General features: G+C 40.9%; 1 protein-coding gene across 1 annotated transcript in view; it reads left to right on the top strand.

The window, feature by feature from the left end:
* Positions 1-9,959: 9,959 nt before the first annotated feature.
* Positions 9,960-25,165, top strand: part of SMAD5 (SMAD family member 5) — a 46,243-nt gene continuing 31,037 nt past the window's right edge. Inside the window, exon 1 of the mRNA XM_082836099.1 lies at positions 9,960-10,048. The gene's annotated coding sequence lies outside the window, so the exon portion shown is untranslated. The remainder of the gene's footprint in view (positions 10,049-25,165) is intronic.

The following is a 25,165-nucleotide window of genomic DNA, read 5'->3' as shown; positions in this document are numbered from 1 at the left end:
ATCTGTATGACAAGTAGACTCCTTTCCTGTGGTCCTGAAAACCGGAAGCATTCCCAGATGGTTTTTGCTCAGACCCCAGAGACATCATAGCCAGGACCACATTGGAGCTCAGACATCGCATTTTTGGCAGAATGACCCGGCAGGGGGCTCCCACTACTCCATCCATGACACATTCAAGGCAGGCGACTTTGTTGACTTCTTACCTCATTTTTAAATCGTTTGAACTCTGGTTTTTAGCACACAGTGCGATAGCACTCTTAACAAAACAGGTTTGTGGAAGCAACACAGATGAGATCAACCCCCCTGGACCGCTTAGCACAGCGCCTCTCTACAATGGAAACATTACACCGCATGACTTCGGGTAGCCAGAGTGGGCTTAGAGGAGCTTAACTGATTTGATTCATCAGTTCAAATCACCTTTAATGTGGCACATTAGTAATGCCACCATATTGTAAACGATACATCCACAGAGGCATTAGTCACTATACAAATAGAATTAAAAGGTTTCACTACACTTTAAGATAAACATGTTGGAACAGTAACTCCATTCACTCAGGGCCTTTTGAGCTTGTTCCTTCAGGGTCCTTACCTGACTGTTAGAATAAACACAGAGTTTTATGGCCTACTTGCTCTGTGTGACTTCACCGTCACCAAATGACACACATTCAGTTTAGAAATTGCATTTGTGTTCATCCACACATTTATTTATTTGTTCATTCATTCTTTTATTTAGTAACTGAGATTGTTTTCCAGCTCAGTTCAGAGAGTATTGTGGTTCCCTGGCTATTCTCATGAGTCACAGGAACCATTTTGTTGGAGTGCAAAAGTTAAGAATACTTCAATGCCGGTGAGTCAAGAGAGCAGGCAGCGTGCATAGTAGTTAGAGCAGGAGTTTGGGTGTCAGACACGCCTGGATTTGAATTCTAGTATCATTACTAACAATCTGTATGAACTCAGACGTTGACTTCACTTCTCTGAGTCTCCATTTCCTTATTGTAAAGTGGCTGTGAAACATCTCACCTCCCACCATCTCTACATTGTATATCTCTTCCTTCTTATGCACCTCTCATAGGGTCAAGAATCATGTGAAGTCCATTCTCTATGTCTGCGTCTTTGGGATAGGGAGGGTGGGAGGGAGATGCCAGAGGAAGGAGATATGGGGATATATGTAAATATAGCTGATTCGCTTTGTTATAAAGCAGAAACTAACACACCATTGTAAAGCAATTATACTCCAATAAAGATGTTAAAAAAAAAAAAAGAATCATATGAAGATCCCTGAGAGATCAGGAGGAACAAGCAGGCCTCCTGAAGGAAGCAATTAAGTTGCCCTGGGAAGGAAAGGTAGGACAGGGTGTCGGAGGGGCCATTCCCTACAGAGGTTACTGTGAAAGCAGGAGTGTGTTGATGGGAATGGGATGGCATGTTGGAGGGAGTGGGGACAGCAGAGACCAGCTTAGTGACGGGAAAGGCGGGTGGTACAGGGGCATGGTGGGAGGAGTCAGAAGACACAGGGTCATGGAAAGCAGAGAGTGCAAGACTTTATAAAATGCACAGAGTGAGGATTGGGGCCTAGGTACAGAATATTTCAGCCAGATTCTGTTATATCTTTCAATGATCAGCAAAGCATTTTTGCAAACATCAGGGCTTAAAAAAGACACCCTCCGCCGAGATGGAGTCAGAAACATTTCTGGGAGTTATAACCCCTAGCAGGCTGTAGAAAGATGTGCATTCACAACAGCTAGTTACTTAATGGCTTGTGCCTTAGTTACTTCATTGAGAAAAAGGAGGATGACGGTGTTAGCTATAGCAACTACATTGTAAATTTTCTGTGGTATTTAATAAAATATATAAAGCACACTGTTCTGTACTTAGCATAAAGTATGAGTTTGGTCAATATTAACTATTATTGTACACATGAAGAGATGTCTGGCAAGATTTTCCGTCAACTGATTAACCATGGTTATTTCTGTTTGCGTGATTTCAAGTAACTTTTACTTTTTTTGGTCTTTTCTCTATAATTTGAATTTTTCTAAAAAACATGCAATATTTTTAAAAAACATTAAAGTATTTTTTTTAAAAATCCATACTTAGCAATGAAACATTTCAGGAGATGTAGTCTAGAAGGATGCAACTCTGTAACAGCCTTTCAGATGATCAAACTGAATAGTTTAACCCTTTAGCACTAAAAACTCCATTTCAGAAAAGGGTCTTGGTTTTTCATTTTCCTGATGGAATGGTCTATGATATGTGGGGAGGTTTTTACAAAAGAAGAGATCCTCAAAGTATGAAAAATCTCCTCCATTGTAAATACCTGGGCTTACAACTTTGAAATGACAGATTTTGATTTTCTAGTTTCTGATTTTTCCATCAAATGTTCAAGGATTGTGAAGATAGAAGACAACCAAACATTCCCCCTGGAGACTATGAACTTCACTTCACCAGGGCAGACCTTTGTAGTCCCAGTACTTGGCCCAGTGCCAGAGACGTAGTTGGTACTACATAAATATTTAAGTTGAACGAATAAATGCATCAATGAAACCTAAATCTAAGGGCTGAGTTTTTGCTTGGGAGGTGGGGGGAATGACACCCTATTACATATTAAAATTTGATTAGGAAATTTAAAAAAGTTAAATGCAAGCAAAGTGATTTTACTAGGAGTAAATGTAAAACCAAAATTGAAGGAGAAAATCCAATGACTGTTTATTGAGGGCCTATGGCACTCCAGGCCCTGATCTAAGTGTTGAGGATTCAGTTGTGAAGAGGAGCTTAACTCCAGTGGGGAACATAAGCTTTGATCAAGTCATGACATGTGAGAAGAGAGTCCCATGAGGGAAAGAGCTGGATGCTCTGGACGTGTACACAGGGGTGGAGGGGCAGGTGGTGTGGAGTGGCAGAGAAAGCTTTTGTAAGGAAGGGACCTTTAAGCTGAGACTTGGGTTGGTGAGAAGGAGTGAGACAGGTGAGGAGTGGTGGGCAGGGCATTTCAGAAGTTACCAAGGTAGAGGGCGAGAACAAGCAGAGGGAAGCACAGGTATAAAGCCTTAAGTTGGGGAGTAGCTCGTGGCGTGTGAGGAACAGAAAGAAAGCCAGTGTGGGCAAGGTACATGTGAGAGTGTTGGCAATGGCAGGGACCACATCACTCGGGGCGGGGCCATGGTAGAGGGTTTATCCTAAATGCAGTGGGAAGACCTTGAAGAGCTTTGCTTTGAGAATGACCATAACCTCATTTACATTTTCAGCATGTGGTATCTATTGGGTGATCAAGGGATTGGAGCAAGGCTGAGTAGAAGCAGATGATGGTCCAGGTGAGAAATTATAGTGACCTGGACGAGGACGTGGACCTGACTATTGGTGGCTGGTAGATGTGGAAAGAAGTGGTTAGATTTAAGGTATGGCTTGAAGGTAGAACTGACGAGGCCTGATGCTGGATTGGAAGTAGAAGTATGACCTGATTGAACCCTGACTACTCCATCCAAACAGCAGCCGTTGTTCTTCCTTATCCCAGCACTCCGGCCCCCGACTCCCATTCGTGGTTTTATTTTTCTACCGAGCGCTCATTACCATGTGATATGCCAAATTTTACTTGTTTTCATATTTTTTAAAATTATCTGTTTACTCTCTGAGAGCCGGGATTTTTGTCTGTTTTGTTTAATGTCTTTTTCCTGGTGCCCAAAATTATGCTTGATGCCTAATGGGCATTCAATACACATCTGTCACATTCTTAAAAGAGGGAGTTAACAAATGAATAAATAAATGAGGATGAGAGATAGGGATAAGCAAAGAATGTTTTAGTTGGTTATTACAGCATACCAAACCACCCCGGAATATCAGTTGTATACCATAACAAACATTTTTTTTCCCACTTACGGGTCTGTGAATCAGCTTAGGTAGGTGAGCTTCAGGCTGCAGGTCTGTCGAGCTAGGCTCCAGGCTGTGGGTCGGGATCAGCTCTGCTCTTTGTGTATTTTCATCCTCCTTGGACCAATGCCTACCTCAGGTCTATTCTCCTAATGGTAGATGGCAAAAGCACAAAAGACCAAGCCAAATTACCAAGCATGTCTAAAGATTTATGTTCATGTCATGTCTACTGTCCAAAGTCAACATGGCCAAAGTCAACATCAAAGAGGCAAAGAAGTATGCGCCACCTTTTCTAGAGGAAGTTATGGCAAAGTCACATGGCAAATGGTATGGATGTATAGTGTGTACTCCTTCCACAACAGGGAGGGAGTGACGTTTTAGAACAATAATCCAGTCTATCACAGATGACTGCCAGGTATGAGCAACTATGTGGATAGAGCTATTCATTGATATGGCAAAGATTGGAGAAGGACCAGGTTGGGGAGGAAGAATGAAAAACATCAGGAGTTACATCTGGACCTGATAAATCCAGTTATACTGCCAAGGGCAGACGTTACAAGTGGCAGACACATAACTAGCTTAAACTAAAGCAGAACGTATAGGGTAATGTGATTGGGAAGTGTAAGGGAGATCTGTTGAGCTTCAGGAACAGCCAGATGAAGGGGCTTTGTCAGGGCTTTGTCTTCTCCTCTCTATCTCGGCTCTGATTCTCTCTTTTGGCCTCATTTTCAAGCAAACTCCCTCTACATGGTGGCAGGATGGCCCCTGGTAGCCTCAGGGTCACGCTTAGCTTAGCAAGGGTGACAATAAGAAGGAAGGCTTCTCTCTCTCAATATCCATACATCAGTCTAAGAGATGACACTTGTTACTTTGCTTGAGTCATATGTTCTTCTATGAACCAATCACAGTAGCCTGGCTAGCAGGGAACTATGGTAACCCTCCTGGGCCATGTACCCACCTCTGGGGTAGGGTGTCTGGTCCTGTGGTTAAAATAGAAAGGAAATGGTACCACAGAGGAAGCAGGAGAAACTGGATTGGAGAGTATGGCAGGCAGACAAAATCCACAACTACTGTAGCTCAGCAGAGACGTTAAGAGCATTTAGGTTTAAGGGCATTTAGGTTGCTTCCGTGACCTGGCTATTTTAAATAGTGCTGCAGTGAACATTGGGGTGCATGTGTCTTTTTGAATTATGGTTTTCTCTGGGTATATGCCCAGTAGTGGGATTGCTGGGTCATATGGTAAGTCTATTTTTAGTTTTTTAAGGAACCTCCATACTGTTCTCCATAGTGGCTGTATCAATTTACATTCCCACCAACAGTGCAAGAGGGTCCCCTTTTCTCCACACCCTCTCCAGCATTTATTGTTTGTAGACTTTTTGATCATGGCCCTTCTGACCGGTGTGAGGTGATACCTCATTGTAGTTTTGATTTGCATTTCTCTAATAACAGTGATGTTGAGCCTCTTTTCCTGTGTTTTGGCCATCTGTATGAAAATATATGTTTTTAAAATAAGTGCTTAAATATCGCTTACTACGTGCCAGGCACTGTTCTAAGTCCCTAACAAGTCTCTATTCATTTAATCCAAATAATAATCCTATTAAGTTAATTTTACTGTTACCTCATTTTACAGATGCCAAGACCGAGGCACAGATTGGGTAAGAAACCTGTTCAAGGTCACACACGTAGTAAGCAAGAGAGTCTATGTTCAAACCAGGAAGTCTAGCTTTGGAATGCTCACCACTACGGTTTTATCTAGTTAAAGGGCATCCTGGAGAATGAGAAGTTTCTGTCCTCTTGCCCTCTCCCCAGTTCCACAACACTTCCAGATTTTCACCTGCTGCTCTGGATTTGCAATGGAGTGCACATGTGGTTTGGCTCGTCAGAGACTATGTGTCTGAGGATGAAAACTGAGAATGTAGAAGCGGGGAGGTCAGTTGAGTTAACTCAGAGGGTGTTTGCCATCAGGAGGGACAGATGCTGTTTAAGTCAGGAAGAAATGAGCGTTCACTCCAAGCCTTGCTTTAGAAAGCCTCTTTGTTTTATGACTCTGGGTGCATGCAACCCTTTTAATTTTGTGTTTTGGATTCCAGCCATAGCAGGCCTTCTTTAATGTAACAGATGGCTGGAGACGGGCAAGGGGGTTCCTATTCTCTACATGAAGCAGCCTTCCCTAGAGAGGAATCTCGCAATTATGTTGCTCTGCAAAAGAGAGGAGAAGAAAAGATTAAAATGGACACATTAAATTTACACCACACGTAAAGTAACCACTGCTTTAGGCATCTGCAGACATTTGGAGGTCAGGAAAACTTTTGAAAATCTGATGAAAGCTACAGACCTTTTCTGCAGAAACTTTGTACATAGGTATATATACAGAAACGTGCATGTTCATTCCAGGGGGGCTCCTGGAGGCTCTGATGTCTATCCCTGAAGCTTCAGGGAGTCTCTGGCCCCAAGATTCCTGTGCTTCCAGGGGAGACAGCTGTTACTCTTTTACTTTACTTTTCCTTTTTTCGATACATTAAGATTCTCAAGTTCTGTGTTGTGAAAATAAAGGACCTGTGGACTATTAAGGGATCATTTCACACCAGGACACTCACATTTTACTGGAAAAAAATCCTGTCAAATATTGGATAAAGTCACTTCAGTGTATTCTCTGGTTGGCACAGAACCTTGGCTCATTCTGTTAAAAACTAACGAAATTTCTTTTGAAAATTGTAACATGATTTTTTTCTCTCTGGGATCGTGGGGTATGTCTTTGCAGATCATTTCTTTGGGACTTCACTCTTCTCAGAACTTTCCTCAGTTTAGCTCTGCCTTCTACACCGTTTCCAATATTAAGGATGTGGGGTGGGGCTAGTTTGTCAGTTGAAGAGCATAGAATTTTCAGAACTTGGAAAGGTGGCTTTATTGTTTCCTGGACAATGTCCAGAGGAGTCACACAAACTTAGACATTTCTTCTTTTGATGTCCACTTGCCACGACTGTGTGAGGAAGTGAGAGGTTTCTTAGGTGGCTACCAGGACCCTTTATGGATCTCTGTGATGTCATTCACTGATACTTCCACACTGGGTGACCCCTCTGAACATCACCACGTCCTTCCACTTCTACTGGGTGTGCACTGGTCATTTAGAGAGAATCTTCTGAGCTATAGCAAAGGGTCGGAGTGAGATCTATATTAAATATATGGAAACCAAACCCAATTTGCCTCAATTACCCTACATTTAAAAATAAAAGTTTAAAAATATGGAAAGACTGAGTTAATTATTCCAGTTCTTCTTTTTCCATATATACTCCCACATTTCCTGAAAATTTTCTCTATATTGGATCTGCAAAATTCAGGGTGGGAGTAGGTCATTGACCAAACATTTAGGCTGGTTCTTTACATCAAATGAATAAATAACACAGTTATTGGAAAAATTCAAAGAAAGGGCTCATTTTCTCCCTAAACATCAACTCAACTAGAGGGAAACTGTTTTGGGCTTAAATCAGGGTTTGTGAACCTCAGCACGATTGATATTCTGGGCTGGATAATTCTTGGTAGAAGGAGGCTGTCCTGTGTATCGTAGAACGTTTAGCAGCATCCCTGGCCTCTACCCAGTAGATGTCACTAGCACCACCCTCCTAGATGTGACAACCAAGATTGTTTTCAAATATTGTCATATGTTCCCTGGGGGCCACAGTCACCCCTGCTTGAGAAGCATTGTCCTAAATTATCCAGAATTAGGTTTCTCTGTAAGTAATATAAAATTGAGTACTGAAGCTGCTTCTGTTTGATATTTCTGATCAGGTGAATGCTAAACTGAAAAAGCAGATTGTCTATTTTGATGCCGCACTAACTATATGTATCTGTTCAGGTCATCCTGTTCTGCATTTGCTTTTAGATCCCATTTGATTGCCCAAAACAGGGACTTCCTTACTCCTTTCCTATGGCTCTGACAGGCCTGTTCATTTGCTGTTTGATAATCTTTTTCACTATACAGATCTTTAATGAGCTGTCTGATTTTTTTATGCCCTTTGAGGTCTGGGTAATGTCTCAGTTCTTTGGAAGGAGTTTGCCTTCCTGTCTTCTATGTTATCATCTGTTCCGATTTAAGACCTAAGCTGAGCCTACACAGCAACTTGGAGAAGTTGGTGTCTCTGGTTGATTTGATCAGTATTTGGACACATAGTTCAGGAAGCAAAACTGTTGGCTTTGAGATCAACATGTGATTGTCAGAAGGAATCCCGTAATCACAAATTGTTCTCTCCATATGTGGGTGCAGTGACTGCAAGACAGCAAACAGTTTGTTTTGGGAAGGATTTTACTGGCTGTTTGAAGCCAGGAGTGGCTGAAACATACAAAATATTTAAACCAAATTTTTATGTCTTATAATGTTCAACAAAGCTCTCTGCAAACATCAGTTCTGGGAAAAAAATAAAAAAGTCATCCTCCAAGGCAGGGTTGTGGGCACTTTTGGGAGTTGTAAAGCCATGTGGGCTCCAGAAATATGTGCTTTCCAAGGGCTGGAAACTTCTGAATTAACAACAAGTAATCAGTGAGTGTGACAAAGAGTTAAAGTACACAGACTTTACTTTCACAAAGTTTATGATGTAGTAAAGAGTTTTAAGACGTAGACCTGAGATTGCAAACTGATGGCCAGCAGGCTAAATTGGGACCATGGATTTGTTTTACTTGGCTTGTACAGGGTTGGCCTCTTGAATGTCTAAGAAAGAAAAAAGAATGAAAGAAGTTGCTAAACTGAGATTTTTGTATTAAAATCTGGATTTCCAGCTGTTTTTGAAAAATCAGAAGATCTGCCAACACTGGGTCCTTATTCCCACATTTCCCCATGGTGACATTTGGCTGGAGTGAAATAGCAGCTGCTCTCTCTAGTTCCCCACCCTGGCGCACTACATTCCCTCACCAGGCCTCTGTCCCTATCTGAGATGACTACCCTTAATGCAGAGACTCAGACAACTTTCACCACGCCTCTTCACTGTGGAAACAAACTGCTAAAGCCTGGAGCAAAATAGCAGATTCCCATTTGTTTCAGGAGAGATGACCCTGGCTCAGGCCACCTTGGTGGCACTAGAGGCAGTGAGCAGCGGTCAGATTTGGGATATATTTTGAACATGGCATTGGTAAGATTTCGTGATAGTTTGGTTTAGGGAATGAGAGAGAGGATTTGAAAATGACTCCAATTTTGATTTTTATTTAGATTAATTTATTTCAAAAGCAAACCTACAGTGGAATATTGGAAAACCAGGATTGAACTTTTAAAAATGAAAACAAAATTATTTAAAAGTTTTTCTTCACTAGTACTCTCCGAATTGGGTGCCCTAGATGGTACTATTACCCTTTTCTGGGAAATGCTGACACTTTGGGGAATTGGGGAAGGGGAGAGCATTGAGAAGAGCCCCAGTAACTACAAAAAGAGAATTCGGCTCTTGCCCCCAGAGACGGAGTAGACAGACATCAGTCTATGGATGGCCTCTGTGCACCTCGTGTCCCCACCTGTCCAGGACGGTGTATCTTGAACTACTGGGGTGTCAGTACGTGGGCAGGCCTACTTCAGGGAGCAGTGGGGGATGGTAGAGGCTCCAAGATTTCCACGTGGGAGGGGGCTTAGGGCATCCAGTAAGAAGCTGCAAGATGTTCAGAAGCTTGTTTTGAAGCTACTTTTTCACAAAAAGAGGACTCTCTTCTCTCAGATTTATATTACAAATCATTAAGAGTAGCAAAGTTGTATCCGAAGATGTTTTTATTTACACTTTATACGTGACTGGGAAAATCTCCAACTGTCCATGTCGAGGACAATTATTTTATAATGTGGGTTGATTTGGTTAGTGGAGACTACTAGTGCCTATCAGGACGGTGGGAACTAGCCGACTGCCATTTCTGGGGCTGGCCATGGACGAGAGAAGCCTCCGGCAGATCGGAAGCCAGAGTTTGCGGGCACCGAGCCAAGCGCGGTGGCTTCCTTCAGCCGCTGTAGCTAGGAGGCCCTTCCCTCGGTGGGTCCCACAGCGGTCACTCGGCGGCTTGCGCGCATGCGCCGACCCCGCGGCGTCCTCCCCGGCTCCTTCCCTCCTTCATCCGGGTCCTGGGCGAGCGGGCGCCGTGCGCGTGTCCCGCGGCCGAGCTGCTAATAAAGTTGCGCTGTGGGCAAGCGCAGCTACGGCGCCGGGAGAGCGCGCGTCGCCGGCCCGTGAGTGAACGTGGGGTCCCGGGAGGGGCGGGCGAGGGGCACCGGGGTTGCAGGCTCTACCCGGACGCGGCTCTGCCCTAGCGGCCGGACTCGGGCCGAGGCGGGGGCGTGCGGCCGCGGGCGGAGCGGAAACCACCCGCCTGAGGGGCGGGAGGTAGGCCGAGTCCCGGCCTGCCGGGGTCCAGGCGGGCGGCGGTGGTGCGGCCCGTCTGGCTGCGGAGGCCTCGCCTGCCCCGGGGCGTCCCCGGACTGTGGCGGGAGGCGTTCGGGACGCCCTCGCGGGGATCCCCGGCCCCCCTTCTGTCCGGAGGAGCGGTTTGTTCTCCCTCATCCAAGCGCCACCCTCAGTACACACCCCTGGTAGAATTGCCGAGCTCGGCGGAGCAGCCTGGTCGGCTACATTGCAAAGCCGTCCAGTGGCTTGATGAATCCGTGCCGCCGTCGCTTTGTGTTTCAAAGATAAGGATCTACGCTTATCGGTGGAAATTACACTCTGGGCAGTTGTGACCTGCTGCTGCGCTCAGCTGGTAGTTAGACCCGGTTTCTGCCACTTGCCATGCCAGTTTTCATTATTGCAAAGATTTCTTCTACTTTATGTAAACTTTAGCTGCAAGGAAAACGACTAGCGAGGTCTGTTTGCCTTCACCATATTCACCCCCTACTGGGGTCCTTTACTTCACTGTCTGTTCTCGTATTCCGGTCTGTCCCCCTCCCCCTCCCTCTTTCCTGCCTTCCCCTTTCAGCTGCTGTTATTACGTGGAGTTTGGAGCCTAAGCTTTGAAAACTCCCATGTGGCGCCTGTCTTAAGTCGGAGCATGCTCAGTAGCCAAAACAGATTTTGGTTGCAAAAAGAACTGGGGCGAGGATAGTCGGTTATTTGGACGTTTGCCCGCTTCCTAACAAAATGTTCCAATTCTGGTTTGGATGGCATTGGAGAGTGGAGCTGTAGGCCAGCCTAGAGGTGAGGAATGCCTGAACACCCTGGGCCAGATCTCTATCTTGATTGTAGAGACATTGTTTCCTGACCAGCTGGAGGTTTAGAGAGAGACTGGGGGGCCGGGGGAAGCATTCCTGGCTGCCTGTGAGTTTATATGGGTGTGGCACTCCCTGTATCTTGTTTACCTTATCTTTCTGTGGAAAAAGTTTTGAAGTCTGGTTGGGTTTGTCACATCATGCCTGTTGCCTAGCACCACCAAAAGTGTTCTTATCTAACAACGAAGACTGGATAGGTGGAAGGTTGTGGGTTGGCCTCACAGAAGTTGAGAGGAAGGGGTACTTGAGTTGCTGTTTTTTAAATTCTTATTTATTTATTTATTTGTTGATTCGGCAGGTGAGTTGTTATAAATTCTTTTTTAAATTCTGTTTTTAAACGGGAGTAATTAAATTTCCTTAGAGTACCTGAATTGCCCAGAATGAATTAGTTTTTAACTTTAATTTGAAAGCTGAAAGGTTGAAAACCTTAATCCCAATAGATTAGTAACTTTCCAAGCAGTTTAAAGTTGCTGCTAGATGCCAGTTTTGTAGGGAAGACAGTACCTAGACATGATGTGAACATTTATTGATCTGAATATTTTTATGCAATTAGTGTGTTCCAGATTCAGTAAATAGGAATTATTTATAGATCTGAACAAATTATTTTATATTCTTCCTTTTACCGCTACTTTGGTAACTTTTTTCCTCTAAGATGAATCAGAGGTTACAAGAATATGAAACAGTTCTTAAGAAACAAGTTAACAAAGTGTAACCTTCGTAAAGGTTGTATTTATTATATTTAGATTTTTAAAATTTAACCTTTGCATAATTGTCTCTATAGCATCCTCCGTTCTTCTCTCTCTACCTTGCTGCTCCCTTAGTCAGTGTGCCTTTCCTTTTCACATAGCTGCTGTTATCGCATACACTTTACCCCTTTATTTTTGTTAATAAAATAGATTTGTCATTTATGCTTCCATTCCTTTCCGATCACAGCTGAAATAGGCAATAAAAGTTTGATGAATCTTCCCAACTAACTTTCCTCTTAGATTTTTAAATGCATCCATATGATATGGTCTAGTTAAAAGAAGAGAACAGTGAACGGAAAGAGAAAAGAATAAAATATTTTTGTAGGTTCTGTGCAGATTTGATGGAATTACCTACTTGTCTGGTTCACTGCGATAGGCTCCACAAAAATGGGTTTGTTGATGTGTGTTGCATTTCTTTCCCCTCTGGCAAAGTCAGTTATTAATTTCAGAGGGAGACAGTGGCAGAATGTTGTTACTAATGAGGTTTGAATCAGATTGACTGGTTATGTAACATGTTGCTGGGAGTATTATTAAAAGTTGCCTTCTGTAGCAAGGTAGAGGCAAGTAAATTCTGCTTACCCTCTTCACTGGGTTTTAATTCTTGGCTGAACCTGAAGGCACATTAGACTATAACCATAATTATACCTGGGCAGCCTGTCTGTTTCCTGTTTTCATCATGAACCCAAACATGATTTGCAGTGATGATCTTTTTTGTCCCTTGCATTAAGCAGAGGCAGTATGTTTTCGCCTGCTTCTGAAAACAGATTTGTAACTTGGTCAGATCAAAGATACTGGCTTCTTAGTGTTTTGAAGACTAGGCAGTAAAATATCAAAGTTTTTAATTTCTTTGTAACTTGAAATACTATCTTAAAAAATCTGTTTCACACATATTGTTTAATTGTAAATTTTAATGTTACCAGTAGTTTGTAGAGTCTTTGAGTAAGAAAGCCCTTTTTGTTTATGACTTACCAGTGTTTATTATTAACCAGATGTATATGTTGATTCAGGCAGTGAGCCACGCATTTGGGTGAATTTCATAGCTGACTTGAGTACTCTTCAGGATATAGCTGCCTTTATTCCCCTGGTTTATCAGTCTTCCCTGTTCGCTTTACTTCTAGAGGGTCTATGTTCTTTGCCTCTCTTTTTTTGTGCTTCATACTAAGCACAAAAAAGAGACTGAAATAGTTTCTTTACTTCAAATGTTACAGGTGCTGTATACCCTATGGGTTTGCCAGTGTATTGATAAGGTCAAAGACATTGGAGAAGATTTCTTTTTGTTAGGGACAGTCTTATTAAAGGAAATCTTATAAACAGCCTGGGGGATGGTTCTTATTTCTACCGGTCTGGATATTTTGGAGAAAAGAATATCTGGGAGGATAGGACCCAAGAAGACTGTACAGAGATAGTATGCATTCTCCACCAAAGATGATGATGAATGACCTCACAAAGTCTCTCCATGTTTTTTTACACCTTGTTTTTCTACTTCCAAAGTTAATAGAATAAAAGTAATTGAAATTCTTAGTGCTGGATTATCCAGTTTATTGCCATTACCTAGATCTCTGAATCTGAGCGGTGCATTTACTACTTGGAAGGTTAAGATATAAAATTCTCTTTGAAGAATTGTTAAAAACTAGATTGTTGTTAGGACCAGCTAGTTTTTCAGTCTCATATTCTAACAGCTTTTATTGTTTCACAACTTTGAAAAGATGGCATAATTACAGAGTTACTAGGTTTTTCATAAATAATCAGCTAGTTCTAGGCTCTGTAGTTTTGATACTTTTTTGCCTTGGGCACCTAGGTGGGAGATTTTTGTTCCTTTTCTAGTAGAGAGGTGGTTTTAGTGACTTTTCTTATTGTATCCCTAACTTGGTTATGATAGTATTTTAGAAGAAGGAATTCTTTATTAGATGGTTCTGTGTGTGCAATACTATAATTGTAATTCACTACTGGAAGATGGTTGTTAAAGTACATATTGTAAATAGGGTTTGCTCTTGAATTCTTTGGTACACCAGTCTCTGCTTATTTTATATATATATATATGTATATATATACATATGTATATACATATATATACGTATATATATTCATATATATACGTATATATATATAAAATTTACAGACTGGTATACTTTGGAAATTTGAAAATGGCCTTATCTGTTGTGAGATTTAACTGGATTTTTCTTTTTGGTTTCCGTTTATGTTGTTATTACTGAAAATAATAGTAAGAAAAAAACTAGTGTCACCTTCCCACCTTTCTTTGAGCATAGCAGCTGGAGTCCTGTGAACAGTCTTACACTTTTCAAATTTAACTATGATCTCAGAATATTGCTGGTACTTTCAAGGCAAGTTTTGTTCTGTTCACTTCTGTTTTCATGATGTGTTAGGATTTGCCTAGCATCCTATCTGGTAGGCTGTATAACTTGAGATCTAGTTATTCTGGTTTGTGTATTTCCAGGAAAAGGGGGGTGCTGCAGAACTTTTTCAAAGCTAGTCTTTTGTTGTCTTTCCCCTTCTTCACATCATTCTGCCCACTTAGGTGAGTAGGTGGCTTGACCTCTGGGGTACACATGAGGTATCTGGAAAACATCTTCATAAAGCATTGGAATATATGTTATGTACACAAGTTAGCACTTTGTACTCCAGAGACACATTTTATAATGTAATGATTTGGTATCTGTCCTTGATGATTTTATAATTTAAAGGAAAGCACTATAAAGATTGACCAGCTCTGTGTCTATTCCTGTGCCTACAAGCCTCTACAGGTATACTCAGACACATCTGGCAGCAATGTCAGAAATCTTGCAGGCTCTGGCGGTGAGTGATAGATACATCTAGATCAGGCTCTGCTTAATTAGAGGACTTAGAGGAGCAGGCGAGGTTTAAGGAGTGATTAAAAACTGGGAAACAAAAGTCTGGATGTAGGAGATAAAAAAGTAGAGACTTGTGTAGTCACAGAGAGAGACTAGGCGAGAGTATTATGGTGTGAGAAGTGTCAGGGATCATGAGTTCAGCTCCTGAATGGCTTTGAAATCCACTGTGAGAACTTTGGATGTCTTTGGAAATTGGGAGCCACAATTGGGAAAAGTGGTGATTTAAGTGTTTCTCTAGGAAAATGATTTTGATTTTACGATTGTGATTGTATTTCCTCCTCTTTGTAGATGTTCCAATAAAGAATAGGGTTTCTGAATCTAGGAGAGTTTTGGAGCCAACGTGCTCTTGGTTTCTTTCTGTTACTTGAGTGTAGTCATGGATGTGGCTTACGTGCTTTATAGTAATTGTATACCTAGGTCTAGGATTGGTTTGACAGTGGTGGTGGGGTGTCTACTTTTGCTGATACTTGGTGACTAAGGATGTTAGAACCACAGGGGTAAGACATTTTTAAAGCTTTACCCCTGCCAACCACAAAATGTTATCTTTGAATGTATATAGGCAAGTGACTTTCTCCCATTGCAGATGGTCCTAAGGGCCTTGGTTCTCAAACCTACTGCAGAACCTGGGACGCTTGTTAAAAATATGGGAGGTAGGGCCCTACTCTCAAACCTAATGAATCCGAATTCTGTGGAATGGTTATGATGAATTTGCTTCTTTAAAGCCCCCACCTGTAATTCTTCTGTGTATGTTTGCCTGAGACGATGGTGGCTTGTGACCCATATGCACATTTATTTGCATGGGTTGATGTGCTCAGGAGATTGCCTTTTGGCTAACAGTGTTGGGTGAAATTTTTGGATTGGTTCGCTTGCCTTTTATTTTGGATTGAAGCAATTAGAGAGATGTCGGAGCAGAAAGTGAAGGAGCTGTTTCTATGAATTTACCGCTGAAGTCTGGGCATGAGCAGTGTGTGTCTATCTATCTGTTTGGGGGAGACTGTTGAGGGAAGTTTGTGTGTGTGTTTATGGCAGGTCGGAGGTTCTACTCAGGTAGTTTGAAGTAAGAACAAGACTTTTGGTTTTTTGACTTTAATAAAAATTCATTTGAATGGAAGCCTGGTAAAGTTTAACAACATTTTATTCATACACTTAATGTATGTAAAATGTAACTCCAGATCATCCTTTAGCTTCCCTATCAGCCTTTCCCAAACCATTTGATGACAAATCCTATTCTTTGGGTAGCCCAGGCTGACGCCTTGTAATCATTATTGACTCCTCCGTTCTCACATTCCCCGTTCTCTTCCATCAGGAAACCTTTTGTCTCCCAAAACATGTGAAATTGTCCATTTCTTACCACCCCACTGCTGTCACCCTGTTCTGAGCCATGATCATCTCTTACCTAAATTGCTTCAACTCTGAACTGATCTCCCCGCTTTTTACCCCTGCTGCCCACCCCGCCCCCATTATTCTTAACATGTGGGCCAGAGTGATTCTTTAAAATAATAAAAGTCTGAAAATGTCATGTCTTCACTCAGAGTTCTCAAATGGGTCCACATTTCACTTACCATAAAAGCCAAAGCTCTTATCATATCCAGCGTGGCTCTCTTACCTATTTGATCCCATTCCTTGTTTTCCCCTTCTTGTTTACTTATTCTCAGGCTTCATGGTCTTGCAGTTAACTTGAGTGTGCCAGGCATGCTCCCTCCTTGGGTTTTTCACATTGCCTGTTGCCTTTGCCTGTACTAGTTTTCCCCTAGGTATCTGCCTGGCTTACTCTTATTTCCTTAAAGTATTGACTCAGTTGGTACCTTCTCAGAGAGGCTCAGCCCAGCCACCTTAAAATTACACCTCCCCCACAGTGCTGCCCATCCACCTTCCTCTGCTTTATTTTTCTCCATACCATTTTTCACCTAACAAACTATACTGTATCACTTATTTATTGTCTTTTGTCTGTCTCCCTCCACTGGAATGTAAGCTACATGAGGACAAGGATTTTGGCCCCCTTTATTCACTTGTATATTCCCAGCTCCTAGAATTCTACTTCAATAAATAGACTTTTGAATGAATAACTTGAATCAATTTAACAAGTTCTCTGAATATGCTTAGTACTGTTTTTTAAAAATTACATTCTAGTGGGAGAGACAAAAATCAAGTAAACCAACGAATAATTACAAATTGGTAGTACAGTGAAGGAAATGAATATAGTATTGGATTAGAGATTAGGGAAAACCTACTTTATATAGAGTTAGATGATCAGGGAAGGTCTCTGGGATGATATCTAAAGCTGAAGCCTCAGTGATGAGAGAGCTAGAAATTAGTGGTTGGAGCTTGAGGAAAGTGGTCCAGGCAGAGAATGGCATTTGTAAAATCTGTGAGGAATCTGTATGGTACAAATGCCATACAGATTCCAGTACAGGAAGGTAAATGCTTTTGAAAAATGAATTCTTACTATTATTTATTGGAAGCAGAAAGTATTTGCCCCTCGTTTTTGATTGACTCTTAAATTTCAGCCTCCAAATTTAATTCATGTTTATTTTAAGATGTACAGAATTGCATGAAGCAGAAAGTAAAAAGTACCCTGAACCCCACCCTACCCCCATGGCTAATATCTTTTCAAATGCTTTGTATTCACGTTCTCTTTCATTCATTAGACAAATATTTATTGAGCATATGTATCACTAGGCTTACAGTGATGAGTGAAACAGATACGGCTCTTCTCATTTACATTCTTGCCAGGTTGTACAGGTAAATGTAAAAACATAGATATGTTAAGTGCTATGAAATAGAGGTATGTGAAGGAGTAAGTGTGTATAATAGGGGAATTTCACCTAGGCAAGGTAGTCTGGGAAGGCTTCCCTGAAGAAGGGATGCTTGAGCTGAAATAGAAGTAAAGTGTGTGTGTGTGTGTGTGTGTGTGTGTGTGTGTGAGTGTGTGTATGTTTTGTAATGTGATAGATTCTTTTGTAATGAATGATATGTCTTAATTTTATAAGATTTTCATTTATGGTTGAGATGCCAGTCTTTTTCTTTGGATTTCCAAGATACTGCTCTGTATTGTTATTGTCCAGTTGATAGTTGCAGTTTTTCAGAAGAATTTCAGGGAACCTAATACACACAGGGATTTCTGAAGTTCATAATTAAATCCCAGTTTTCTTTCTAGTTGTCTGAAATGACAAAACACATTAGTGAAAGAGTCATCTAGTTAGGTCTTCGTAAACCAGAGGTGAACTATAAAAAGCCAAGGTAGGGCTTCCCTGGTGGCGCAGTGGTTGAGAGTCCACCTGCCGATGCAGGCGACGCGGGTTCGTGCCCCGGTCCAGGAAGATCCCACGTGCCGCGGAGCGGCTGGGCCCGTGAGCCATGGCCACTGAGCCTGCGCGTCGGGAGCCTGTGCTCCGCAACGGGAGAGGCCACAACAGTGAGAGAGGCCCGCGTACCGCAAAAAAAAAAAAGCCAAGGTAATAGCAGATAATGTGTTCACAGTTTTCTTAAGTCCCTCCAAATTCTGATGTACGAAGTAGCACACATTCCTATCTACTCAGTTACTGGCCTTCTGTGCTTGCTGTATGTATTTTTTACTCTGTTTTAATACCCCATCTCTATTGAGTATCGTATGGAAATCTATAGTAAAACTAAGTGATGTGCTAAACAGCATGTGAAGCTCTTCATAACATCTTCTCTTTTTCCCATTATTCTTTATGATCATTGAGATTACAGATAGTATCTTTTAAGCCTCAGTTCCTAGCACAGAGTATTCCTGGCTTACTAGGCACCCAATAAATTTGAATAAATCAAATTCAACTCTTCTCTTTGTATCATCCTCCAAATTTTTATATTCATTCCTCCTGTCTTGAGCTTTAAGTGTCACATCTGCTTGGACTTGGATCAGTACTTGCTTCCTTATACCCCTCTACCATCACCTTTTTGCTTCATCTTGGCAATAACTAGAATTCCCCTTTTTGGGTGAGCGGTGTCTAATTCTTTCAGCTTTTAAACCTTTACTTGCTTTTTTTTTTTTGGCTGTGTATGTGTAGTCTTAGTTCCTCGACCAGGGATCGAATCCGCACCCCTTACATTGGAAGCGCAGAGTCTTACCGCTGGACTGCCAGGAAAGTCCTCAACCTTTACCTTTCTTGACTGCCCCGTTTCTCTTCTTGGTGGTCAGCAAGTCCTATGGATTGTTTGTTTATCTGTAATGTCCCTCATAACTCTTCCTTTTCTATCTCTACTACCGTCACTACCTGGTCTGTGTACCACCACCCTGGTGCGGCTTCCTCTCATAGTTGGATTACATGTTTTCCATTTACCCTCTCTGCCCCTTTTGGTTAAGTCTTTACTTGGCTATGTGCTATTGCCATTTTTGTCTTCTCAAAATGGCTCTTTGAATATGTCTTTCTGCTTAGATAGAACTCTGTACTGCATATAGGATTACTTCTAGCAGCCTGACTCCTTTGCCTTATATTGTCTTTCTTTGTTTGGCTCTCATTCTGTGGTAGTATCTTTCCCTTTAGCTTCACGATCTAGCTGATTGTCTCCTCCTAGTCTTTCTTGCCTCATTTGGCTTAATGATACTTGGTTTTTCTTATTCTTTTCCTTTATTACCAACTGGATCATGAATTACAGATTGTCATATTCCTTTTTGGATCTTGTGATAGTCATTCCTAAAATCTGTGCTAATATCATGAGCAATTATCCACACCTAATCATTAAGGCTTTTTTTTTTTTTTTTTTTTGCGATACGCGGGCCTCTCACTGTTGTGGCCTCTCCCGCTGTGGAGCACAGGCTCCGGACGTGCAGGCTCAGGGCCATGGCTCACGGGCCCAGCCGCTCCACGGCATGTGGGATCCTCCCGGACCGGGGCACGAACCCGCGTCCCCTGCATCGGCAGGCTGACTCTCAACCACTGCGCCACTAGGGAAGCACATTAAGGCTTTTATTCACTTAAGTGCTGTGTGTGTGTGTGTGTGTGTGTGTGTGTGTGTGTGTGTTTGGGTGGGGGGAACAGGGAGCCTGTCAGAGCTAGGTTATTGTACATTTGCTGAGCCCTCCCCTTTTTGCTGTCACCAGCCATTTGAAGCACAGTTAATTCCTTCTTAAGCAATCGTATTCATAAGTGTGTAATCTTTTCACCTTTTCCTCCCTTGTTTTCCAGTTATATTGGCATAATTCCTCTTCCTTTCTGTTTTTATGGTTCCCCTAAATAGGTAGAAGTTTGAAAGTGATCACTAGATATCATTATATTCACTCAAACTGCAATACTGATGAGAATTGACTTACTTTACACAGATTATCCTGTGTATTTCCTAATGGGATATTAGATTTTGGGGGATTCTCTGGGTTTTAAGCTAGAAATAGAAATTCTCTGAAAGATATCTTGGGCATTGTTCAATTTAGTTTGTGAAATTTGTTTGTTTGTTTTATTGACTTCTTTGTTAGCCTCCTGTGCATTGTTTTAAGAAGACTTGGCTTTTAAGAAGGCTCAGTTAATATTTAGCATTCAAAAAGGTTGGGTTAGTATGACTCCAGAAGAGCAAAAAGAAAACAGAATTTGTCTTCTGTGCCCAATTATGCTATTGAAATATGGCTTTAACATTTATAAATAATAACTATTTTGAAAGAGCTTCTCGTGGAGGTTTATTGCAGAAGAAAATAATTCCATGATTTAAGTTCCTTGAAGCCTACTGATATTTTGGTTTTTGTAGGAACGAAATAAGTCACCTTTAAAGAGTAATAACAAATATTTTACTCCCAATGGTGTACTTTAGGAAAGCTTCAATGTATTAGGTGGCCCAGGATGAGGATGACAGAGGCACAAATAGAATTTGCTCAGAAGCCAGGTTTTCATGTAGGGTATTGTCTTACATATCTGGGCTGTTAAATGCATCTTCTCTTCTACTTAGAAGAAAACTCGGAGGTAAGCAAGCCCTGGAGCACTTGAAAGTACCAGAGGTACAAAATACGTACTCTGTGCTAAGTAGGTCCTTTTGGAGTTAGAAGAAAAGTTCATTTTCCTTAGGTAGTTTATACATCATTAGGTAGTAGCCAAGCTTCTCCAAAATCAACACTCAGGAATGTGGGAGAAGCTGTGAGGAATGGAGAAAGGGGAGGCAAGAAAGGAGAATGAGAATAAGAAAGAAGGGAGAGCAGTAGTACTGGTGGGAAGTGATGGGGAACATCAGAAAAGACTTTGGGACAGGAGGAAAGAAAAAGCTGCCTTATTTCTTCTAGATATGCATTTTTCCCAGCTCATAATATCTCTGAAATTGGTATGTGTCTTATAGCCGATGGCATCTGAATATTGGTTTCGGCTAGGTGGCAGTTTTGATGTTGTCATTGCACGTGCATGATGTCTGCCTTTGCTGTTTTCATTGCTGTCATTTCTTTCATTTACACCCTCTGGGAAGATCAAGGAAGCAGCAGTATCAAAACTTGCAGGATGGGTGTCAGTGGCTTGAACAACAATCCTGGAGTAATATTGGAACACTCTTCAGACCTACAGTCTTGATGGCAGAAGGATGATATTATGAAGAAAAAAATCTAAGCGATGAGAAAGCATGGTGTGATAGTTTAATTTGCAGCCTTTTCTTCCTTCAAGGTTCATAAAATAATGGAACCTCTTAAGTAGATGGCTTTGTATATTTGATGAAGTAAAGTAGCCCAGGGCTTCCCTGGTGGCGCAGTGGTTGAGAGTCCGCCTGCTGATGCTGGGGACGCGGATTCATGCCCTGGTCCGGGAAGATCCCACATGCCGCGGAGTGGCTGGGCCCGTGAGCCATGGCAGCTGAGCCTGCACGTCCGGAGCCTGTGCTCCGCAACGGGAGAGGCCACAACAGTGAGAGGCCCGCGTACCGAAAAAGAAAAAAAAAAAAAAAAAAAGTAGCCCAGCTGTGTATTTAAAATCCTGAGCCTGATGTCAAAAAATTTCATGATTATTGCAATAATAATGACTGCAGTTTCCCTTTGCTCAATATGTACTATGCCAGGCATTAAGTGTGTATCTCATTTAATTCTCAAACTGATACTCATTATACAAAATAGGAAAAATGGATATTTAGGTGTGTTAGATTCAGAATTTGAACCCTAGTTCATTAGACTTCAAATCTGGTGTTTCTGTTTGTTACAATACGTATATTAATATCCCTGTGTAGATTAGCCTTATTGTATGTATCTAGTCAGTTTTCTTGTTCTACCACCTATGTTCCAGCAAACTGAACTGTAGTTTTTCCCCGTCCTGGTAGATAAAAACTCTGATTTTATGTCTTTATCAGAATAGCATTTATGCCTAAGATATAGCTACTTCATGCTTTTTGTCTCCCTCCACTCCCTTCCCCCAAGGGCCATCCCCTGAATTTCTTTTAGCATCCTATACACCCTAGGGGATCTGCCATTCTCCATGGTGTATTGCAGATAGGAATGGGCACATCTTAGTTGATTATTAATTTGTAATTCTTACAGTTAAGGTCTGGACCTGATTTATCTTTTAACCCTTTAGCATCTAGTTGAGTGGCTTGCCCTTTTTAGGTACACTCAGTAAGTGTGTGTTGTATAAATAAGAGTATAAGTCTGCTCTTGAGTTTAGCATGGGTGGTATATACTTGTGCCTCAGTAGACCCTGAAAGCATTGTAGAAAGGGAGTACAGAGGACCAAATTTAACTACCCAGCAATCTGTAACCTCTAACGGCTGAAGTTAGTGAATATAGCCTTTTTGGACTTCTCTATTACTGGGATAAGCTTAGAGATAATATAGAAGAGTATTGTTGTTGGTTGTGAACACAATCAGCTGTTTGAATTGAGGGTGGGTGTTCTCCATGTTTCTAAATTCATTTTATTTAGTGAAAGGCGAAGGGGGTGCGAAAAATTGAACCAACTTTTCAATAAGAGATTTAAAATTAAACCTTTTGGGTACTCGAAAACCTAATCATACTCTTATTTTCAAAGGTATTGCAAGTTCACTTGGGACTCATATTACATATGCTAGTATTTGCAAATCAAAAAAATTATTATTTTACTCTATTTTTTGTATACGTAATGAAAAAATTCTGTCGTAATGGAGGACTTTTGTGAGGGTAGTAAAATAAATCTATTGCTCTATCCCAAGCACTCTGATACTTTTATTTCAATTTGTGGACCAATATCTGATTTTAAATATATATTTTACAGAAAAGATGACAGGAGAAAATTGATCTATCACATGGGTACCATAAAACAGTTTTACCGGGACTTCCCTGGTGGCACAGTGGTTAAGAATCCGCCTGCCAATGCAGGGTACATGGGTTCGAGCCCTGGTCCGGGAAGATCCCACATGCCGCGGAGCAAGTAAGCCCGTGCGCCACAACTACTGAGCCTGCGTGCCACAACTGCTGAAGACCATGCACCTAGAGCCCGTGCTCCACAACAAGAGAAGCCACCACAGTGAGAAGCCCACGCATCGCAACAAAGAGCAGCCCCCACTCGTCGCAACTAGAGAAAGCCCATGTGCAGCAATGAAGACTCAATGCAGCCATAAATAAATAAATAAAATTTAAAATTAAAAAAAAAAAGAAAAGCTTATGCTATATTTAGGTCTTCATGAGCCAATGATAATTGGTTCAGGAAAACACCCATTCAAAATGAAACCACTTAAAATGCAGACCAGTATTTCATACTGAATTGTGAATAAAAGGTCTGATTCGGACTTTATCTTAAAAACTTAAAATTTTGGAAAATCATTAGGTTATAATTGTAAACATGCATTAAGTTTTATAACGAACAAAGACTGAATTGAGTATGGATAGGCTTAATTTTTCTCACAAAACAATTTAGTAGCATGATATGACATCCTTCATGTTTGACATTTGTGGTACTAATATTAAGAGCATTTTTATTTTTGTGAAAATATTCATTAAAATATTTATGGATTTTCCCATGGACTTCTGTTAATCCGTTGACAGTGAAGTTATTATTGCTTACTGATAACTATAAAAGTGGTGAATTTTCCAAACTCACTGTTCATCATAAGTGCAAACCACTGCAGGAGTACCGTCCATCTGGGTCATATTGCAATATTCCTGTGGGTCTCAGCGGCAAAGGGAACCGCACATCTGACGCTTACGTTGCTTGATGGGCCATGATTAATAAAGGAGTCTCATGTTCTTTGACAGTATGCATGAAACAACAGTAGACTTATTTGTTTATAGGATCGTAAGGTAAAATTAAATCCCAGACCTTGCATCTTTTGCTCTCATTTTAATAAACTTTATGAAATGTTACAATTTTTGCAGAATTTGCAGTTTCATTTGTGGTTTAGAAGCTGTTACAGTAAGGGAGATGCTAGTGAACTAATTATAAGTGATCAGTACACTGGTAAATTTTTAAAAGATTTTTTAAATTGAAGTATATCTTAAAGTGTACAAATCTTATGTGTATAGCTCAGTGAACTTTTATGTATGTGTACATCTATACCACCATCACCCAGATCAAGATATAGAAATTTTCTAGCTCCCCAGAAGGCTGTCTTGTCCCCTCTTAGTAATATTCTTGCCTCTGATGCCATAGGTTAGTTTTGCCTGTTTTTGAATGTCATGTAGTTGGAATGATAAAATGTGTAATCTTTTGTATCTGACTTCTTCAGTATATCAGTGAGATTCATGCATGTTTTACATGTGTGTGTTCTTTTTCATTGCTGTGAAGTATTCTGTTGTATGAATTTATTACTGTGGTTTATCTACCCACTCTACTGTTGATGAATATTTGGGTTATTTCCAATTTGGGACTATTACAAATAAAGTTGTTATGAACATGTACTTGCCTTCGGGTTGACATAGCACTTGTTTCTGTTGGATATATACCTAGGAATGGAATTGCTGGGTCATAGGGACCTATGTTTAGCATTAGTAGATGTTGTCAAACAATTTTCCAAAGTGGTTGGGCTAGTTTATATTTTTGCTAGCAATATGTAAGAATTGTTCTGATTGTCATGAACACCTTCTCTCTCTCTCTCTCTTTTTTTTTTTTTAAGTCTAGCTATTCTGGTAGATGTGTGATATCTCACTGTCTTTTTTTAAAATTTTTTAAATTTCTTTGATAACTAATGCTGTTGAGTCCATTTTACCATCTAATGGCAATTTTGATATCTTTTGTGAAGTGCCTGATCAGGTCTTTTACTTATTCATTAGGGAATTTTTATGATCAATTTTGCTCCCTTTTTTAACTTTAGATAACAAGTACTTGGATTACTTGCGCATACCAGTTATGCAGTTTGGAAAGTTATAAAACATTTTTAGAAAGAATTCAATTAAACATGTTTAAAATTTTTAATCATTCCATATTTAAAGAAGTGAGTGCAAAGTTTGTCCCTTCCCCTTTCCCAGTGCTAGAAGTTCATGTGTGAATAGCATGTTTGAGTTTATAAAGCATCTATTACATGTATGTATATGTATATGTGTGTTTTCAATACTTCAGGCACACATTATTTTATTACTTCATCATTTT

Source organism: Leucopleurus acutus (genome assembly GCF_964270905.1).
Source record: "Leucopleurus acutus genome assembly, chromosome: 3".
NCBI lineage: Eukaryota > Metazoa > Chordata > Mammalia > Artiodactyla > Delphinidae > Leucopleurus > Leucopleurus acutus.
Note: the sequence above shows the minus strand (reverse complement) of the source record. Positions and strands in the feature narration are given on the sequence as shown.